The 7,014-nt window shown below is 42.7% G+C and overlaps 1 non-coding gene across 1 annotated transcript; it reads left to right on the top strand.

Annotated features, from left to right (window-relative positions):
* On the top strand, positions 1–73 carry trnaf-gaa (transfer RNA phenylalanine (anticodon GAA)). The gene has a single exon. It is a non-coding gene; the product is annotated as a tRNA-Phe (tRNA).
* Positions 74–7,014: the final 6,941 nt, after the last annotated feature.

The following is a 7,014-nucleotide window of genomic DNA, read 5'->3' as shown; positions in this document are numbered from 1 at the left end:
GCTGAAATAGCTCAGTTGGCAGAGCGTTAGACTGAAGATTTAAAGGTCCCTGGTTCAATCCCGTGTTTCAGCAATTTTGCTTCCTTATGCGTCCCTTGCCTTGGTTCTGATTTTCCGGTTGCACAATTTACTTTGAAATTATTTACCAAGCACCAGTGGATTGAATTTGAGAAACAACACAGAGTCATTTACAGCACAGAAGGTGGTCGTTTGGCCTATCACGTCCATGCTGGCTCTCCCCGGAGCAATCTGGTCAGTTCCACTCACCAGCTCGGTCTCTTTCCTCCTGCAAGTTTCTTTCCTTCAAGTATCCATCAAATTTCCTTTTCAAATCATTGATTGTCTCTGCTTCCACCACACTCGTGGGCCAAGACATTACTACCCACAGCATAAAAAATTCCACCTCATCAAGGATGGGAAATACTTATATCTTCCATATTTGCTTATTCTCTATTTCTATGAGAATAGAGCGACAGTCAACATGAAAGGAAACCCAAAAATCTTCGAGCAGCATGAAAATGATAAGTGGGTAGTAAGAGGTTGAGTCGGGCCTATTAGGAACAAAAAGGATAATATAAGCTTCGAGGTGCAGGGCAATGTTAATCTACTTAATGAGTACTTTGCATCAGTGATCACTGAGGAAGTGGAATTTGACAAAATATCAGTCGAAGTGAAGACAGTAGAGTCAATGGAGAGGGTACAAATTGAGAGAGGGAGGTACTAAAAAGGCTGGCTGTCCTTAGGGTAGATAAATCACCTGGTCTGGATGGCTGGCATCCCAGGTTGCGAAAGGAAATGCGGATGCAGATACTGGAAGAGTTTGCCATAATCTTCCAATCTTCCCTGGATACGGGGGAGGTGCCAGGAGTAAACAGTGGCAAATGCGACGCCCTTATTCAAGAAAGGGTGGAAGGACAGTCCGGCTAACTACAGGCTAGTTAGATTAACAGCAGCGGTGGGTAAGGTTTTAGAAAGAATAATCAGGGTAAAAAAATCAACAGTCACTTGGAGAGGTTTGAGTTAATTATGGAGAGTGAGCATGGATTTATAAATGGGAGTTCATGCTTGACTAATCTAACTGCATTTTCTGATGAACTAACAGAGCAGCTGGATGAAGGCAATGCAGTGGATGTTGTTGATATGGATTTTAAGGAAGCGTTTGACAAGGTACCACATAAAAGTGGGGTTTACAAAATTGAGGTTCGTGGTATAGGAGGGTCAGTGTCCAATTGGATAGAAAATTGGTTTAAGGACAGAAAACAGCGAGTCTTATGAAATGATTCTTTGTCAGACTGGAGGATAGTCGACAGTGGTGTTTCCCAAGGGTCAGTGCTGGAACCACTGCTTTTTTTGCTAAAGATAAATGACTTGGATCTTGGAATATTGAGTAGAATCTCAAAATATCCCGATGACAACAAACTTGGAGGAGTGGCAAACAGTGAGGATGATATGAACTGCCTGCAACAGGACAATGATAGGCCAGCAGAATGGGCAGACAGGTGGCAGATGGAATTTAATAGTGACAAGTGTGAGGTGATGTATTTTGGCATAAGGAATAGGGAGAGGCAATATTTACTTAATGGCACAGTTCTGAAGTGTGTGTTGGAATAGAGGGACTTGGGGTTCATGTGCATCAATCTTTGAAGGTGGCAAGACATATTGCGAGAGTGGTTCGCAAAGCATATGGGATCTTGGGCTTGAAAAAAAGAGGCATTGAGTACAAAGCAGGGAAGTTATGCTGAACCATTATAAAGCTCTGGTTAGGCCCCAGTTGGCGTGTTGCTTCCAGTTTTGCTTACCACACTTCAGAAAGAATGTGAGCGTCCTTGAGAGGATGCAGAGGAAATTCACCAGAATGGATCCAGGGATGGAGGATTTTAGTTACAAGGTTAGGTTGGAAAAGCTAGGGTTGTTCTACCTGCATCAAAGGAGAGTGAGGGGAGAATTGATAGATGTGTTTTCGGCTATGACAGTTTTAAATAAGTTGGCAAGGAAACATTGTTCCCGTTAACTATTGGTACAAGGACTAGGGGACACAGATTGAAGGTTTTGGACAGGAGATACAGGGGGAATGTGCGCAAGAACTATCTTACACTGATTGGTGATGATCGGCAACTCGCTGCCCACGGGGGCAGTGGAAATGGAGACAATCGAGGATTACAAAAGGAATTTGAATGGGCACTTGAAGGAAATAATTTTACAGGGCTATGGGGATCGAGCAGACAAGTAATAACTCGTCTCCACTCCTAGTATTTCTAAATCCCACACATTCACTATAATGTGAACAATTCTTTCCTGTTGTGTCTCTCTCAGATTTGTAAACTTCACTGTATTGGAGTGAAGTGACATCTACTGGCAAGAAACAAGAACTGCCGTGATGAGATCAGCCATGATTGTATTGAATGGCAGAGCAGGCTCGAGTGGCTGACTTGCCGACTCCGGCTCCTCGTTCTTATGTTCATAGAATCATACAGCACAGAAGGAGGCCATTCGGCCCCATTGTGTCTCTGCTGACTCTCTGACAAAAAGATGCAATTAGTCCAACCCCCTGCCTATTTCCCCATAATCCTGGAGAATTTCACTTTGAAATATTTGTCCAATTCCTTTATGAAATTTATAATTGAATCTGTTTCCACCACCCTGTCAGACAATTCATTCCAAATCCGAATCAGTTACTGGGTAAAAAGATCTCTCCTCACCTCTCCTTGACATTTTTGGCCAATTATTTTAAATCTGTGTCCTCTGGTTACTGACTCCCAGGACAGTGGAAACAGTTTCTCCCTCTCTACCCTATGACAATCCTTCATGATTCTGAACACCTCTATTAAATCTTCCCTTAACCTTCTCTACTCTGAAGAGAACAATCCCAGCTTCACCAGCCTGTCCAGAGAACTGACACCCCGCATCTCTGGGATCATTCTAGTAAATCTCCTCTGAACTGTCTCAGAAGCTTTGATGTCCTTTCTAAAGCCTGGTGCCCAGAACTGGACACATTACTCGAGCTGAGATCGAGCCAGCGACGCCCACATCCCACGAACGAATAAAAAAACGCTCCCGAACCAGTCCCCAATTCTTATCCATTTATAGACGCCGTTTCGGGAAGCCTCACCGGGAAAAGCTTCACCACCGCCATCCGCAGGGATACAGATGGGATTGTTCCATCTTATTGTGGCCCTGAGGCCCTGCTCCAGCTGTGTGAGCCCGCAAAGTCTTCTCGCACTTTGTGAATATCCAACTCCGAACCCGCAGCTCTTGCTGCTGACAAAGCTCTCTACCGCGCCTGCGCGCCCCGCTCCTGTCACAGATAGGGCGGATTCTAGGCCGCTGAGCATTCTGGGTATCACACCTGTCATTAATGCTATTCTTTCAGCTGAAAAGTTTTATGACGTACATTTCATGACCTGGAATCGTCGTGAGTGTTTTCTTTTGCACCTGTCAGTGCCTGGGAGGAGAGAGTCAGCTTCACTTTGTAGCCATGAGTTTCTGGTGTGAGAAAGTGGTGTTTAACTCAGTATATTTCAGTTTTTGGTCTGTGACTGTGGGTATTATTCAGTACTTGTTTGTTTCTGCTATTGCTCTGTGAGTTTCACCACTTATCTTTCAACAACTTGTCTGTGAGCATCAGCTTTTGTCTATATCTATCAGTTTCTGAGAAGTGAGAAAGGGTTTGATTCTATCCCTATCAGTTTCTGTGACATGCATGTGTCTTTAATCTGCACCTCCTCTGAGTGTGTCTTCTTCTCTGTACTTGTAGGTGAGTATGTGTTTTGCTTTGTATCTCTCAGTCTTTGAAGTGTGAGCCTGGGTTTGTACCTAATTTCCTTTGTACCTTGCAGTTGGGATATGAAAGAAAGATTTTTACACGTTACCTGCCAACCGCTGCTACGTGACTGTGGGTTTCACACTGTATCTGTCAATTTCTTGTCTGGTAATGCGAAGTTTACAGTGTACCTGTCAGTTTCTTGTATGTGAGTGTTGATTTCACTCTGAAAAGAATCATAGATCATAGAATAGTTACAGAACAAAAGGAAGCCATTCAGCTCATTGTGCGTGTGTTGCTTCTATGCACGAGCAACTCAGCTCATGCCACAGACTCATGTATTCCATGAAAACATGCAATTTTTCCACTTCAGATAATTATCTTATACCATTTTGAAAGCCATGGTTGAATCAGCCTCCATCACACTCTCAAGCAGTGCATATCAGATCTTAACCACTCGCTGTGCAAAAGAAGTTTTTCCTCATGTTGCCTTTGGATCTTTTGCCATTCACCTTAAATCGGTGTCCTCTGGTTACAGAGATTAGAATAATATTCCCCATTTCTTTCTCAGCACTGATGTATTGTGAAGCAGGAGACAGCCAGAAGTCCCACTGAGCCGCACTGACCCCGAGCTGAGAATGAAATGAGATGAAGTTCAATCTTTCACAGCGAGATGCTGCAGAGAGATGAGACCCGAATCAAAGTGAGACTTTCTCATACTTTTGCTGAATTTCATTTCAAACACTCCTTGTACTCTCTGCTAATGAAGCCTTAAAAAAGGGAAAAACAAAATGCCACTCAAACTCACCACCCTGAAATTAAAAGTTTAATGTTTGACTGACTGAACTGTCACTTCTACTCGGTCTCTTATTGGATGGATGCAACTGTATTCTTCAACGCAGGGGTGGCATTCAAATCCTCCCATGGGTCCACATGTCAGACTGAGTTCCATGTTGTAGACTCAAGCAAAGGAAATCTGTTCAGTTCCAAAACTATCAGTGAGTTGAAGCTCATTACGATCATCATCATCAGAGGTCAGAACTACCAGGTGAAAGAAGACAATCTGAAGAAGGATCCACAATTATTCAAAGGCATCGACAAAGTGAAAAACAAGAAAATCGATGAGTCAATGCAAGCCAAACAGCAGAAACACTGAAGAATTCCATTCCATTCCAGTCCAGAACCCAGTCCTGTTGTTTTTGGAGTCAGGTCACAATTACTGCAACAACTTTATATTCCCACTTGGCTATCTGTACATTTAGTTAATCAAGCTCTTTGAATCCAGCTCTCTGGTCCTCAAGCAGGCTCCATATGGAAATCAATTCCGCCTTCTGTAAGGCTGAAACCAATCAATGACCTTAAACTAAAAATGCCAAAGAAGAAGGGCTTGTCTAGGATTTGAACCCAGGATCTCTCACACATTAATTAATCACTCACCCTAAGCAAGGATCATACCCCTAGATCAACATGCCACTGATATCAGAACTTCCTTTTAGCTCCTGTGGAATTTCACTGGCAGCCAAAGCCGGCCATCCATTTTTTTTCAGAGCAAAGCAACATCTTGCAAATTCTGAAATAAAAACAGAAAGTGTTGGAAATGTTCAGAAACTCTGGCAGCATCTGTGGAGAGAGAAACAGAGTTCACCTTTCAGGGCGTTTACCTTTTGTTTGAGCCATCCTTTCACACTGCTTCTGTCCACGCAATCTCACTTTCTATTTTATCTAGATTCCACCCACTCACTACCTAAGTACATTGATCATGAATTCCTCATATCTTTTAATAATGACAATTTTATATTTCTGGCCTTTGCTTTGGACTCCACCACAAGTGGAATCATGTCTCCATCAACCCAATCAAACCCATTCACTATTTCCTCACATTGCAACGTTTCTTTCACCCTGACAGACGATGGAATTTCTGCTGCTTGATTGCAGTTCTTGCTTTCTGCCAGTAGATGTCACCTCACTCCAGTACAGTGAAGGTGACAAATCTGAGAGCACACAACAAGAAGTAATTGTTCACGTTGTTCATTGTTCAGTGAACAGGTCCCTCTATTCCTGCACACTCTTTAGAACTGTGCCATTAAGTATATATTGCCTCTCCCTATTCCTTCTGCTAAAATGCATCACCTCACACTAGTCACTATTAAAATCCATCTGCACCTGTCTGCCCATTCTGCTGGCCTATCACTGTCTTGTTGCAGGTGGTTCATTTCATCCTCACTGTTTGCCACTTCTCCAAGTTTGGTGTTATCGGCATATTTTGAGATTCTACTCTATATTCCAAGATCCAAGTCATTTATTTGTCGCAAGTAAAAAGCAGTGGTTCCAGCAGTTACCCTTGGGGAACAGCACTGTCGACAACCTTCCAGTCTGAGAATGAATCATTTATTACGACTTGCTGTTTTCTGTCCTTAAGCCAATTTTCTATCCAATTGGACACTGACCCTCCTATTCCATGAACCTCAATGTTGTTAATCACCCTTTTATGTGTCGTTTCTTAAAATCCATATAAACAACATCCACTGCATGCCCTTCATCAACCTTCTCTATTAGTTCATCAAAAAATGCATTTAGATTAGTCAAGCATGAACTCCCATGTATAAATCCATGCTCACTCTCCTTAATTAACTCAAACCTCTACAAGTGACTGTTGATTTTTTCCCTGATTGTTCTTTCTGAAACCTTACCCACCACTGCTGTTAATCTAACTAGCCTGTAGTTACCCGGACTGTCCTTACACCCTTTCTTGAATAAGGGTGTCACATTTGCCACTGTTTAATCCTCTGACACCTCCCCCGTATCCAGGGAAGATTGGAAGATTATAGCAAGCCTTTCTGTTATCTGCATCCACATTTCCTTTCGCAATCTGGGATGAAAGCCATCCGGACCAGGTAATTTATCTTCCTGAAGCATAACCAGCCTTTTCAGTACCTCCCTCTCTCAATTTGTACCCTCTCCATTGCCTCTACACTCTCCACTTCTCCTGATATTTTGTCAAATTCCACTTCCTTAGTGATCATTGATACAAGGTACTTATTAACTAGATTAACATTGCCCTGCAGCTCTAAGTATATATTGCCCTCTTTGTCCCTAATGGGGCCCACTTCACCGCTGACTACCTGCTTATTATTTATATACTGCTCGAAGATTTTTGGGTTCCCTTTCATGTTGACTGCCATTCTATTCTCGTAGAGATAGGGAATAAGCTAAATATAGAAGATATAAATATTTCCCATCCTTGGGTGAGGTGG

This window comes from Heterodontus francisci, unplaced genomic scaffold, assembly GCF_036365525.1.
Source record: "Heterodontus francisci isolate sHetFra1 unplaced genomic scaffold, sHetFra1.hap1 HAP1_SCAFFOLD_761, whole genome shotgun sequence".
NCBI lineage: Eukaryota > Metazoa > Chordata > Chondrichthyes > Heterodontiformes > Heterodontidae > Heterodontus > Heterodontus francisci.
This window is presented reverse-complemented; position numbering and strand designations above follow the sequence as displayed.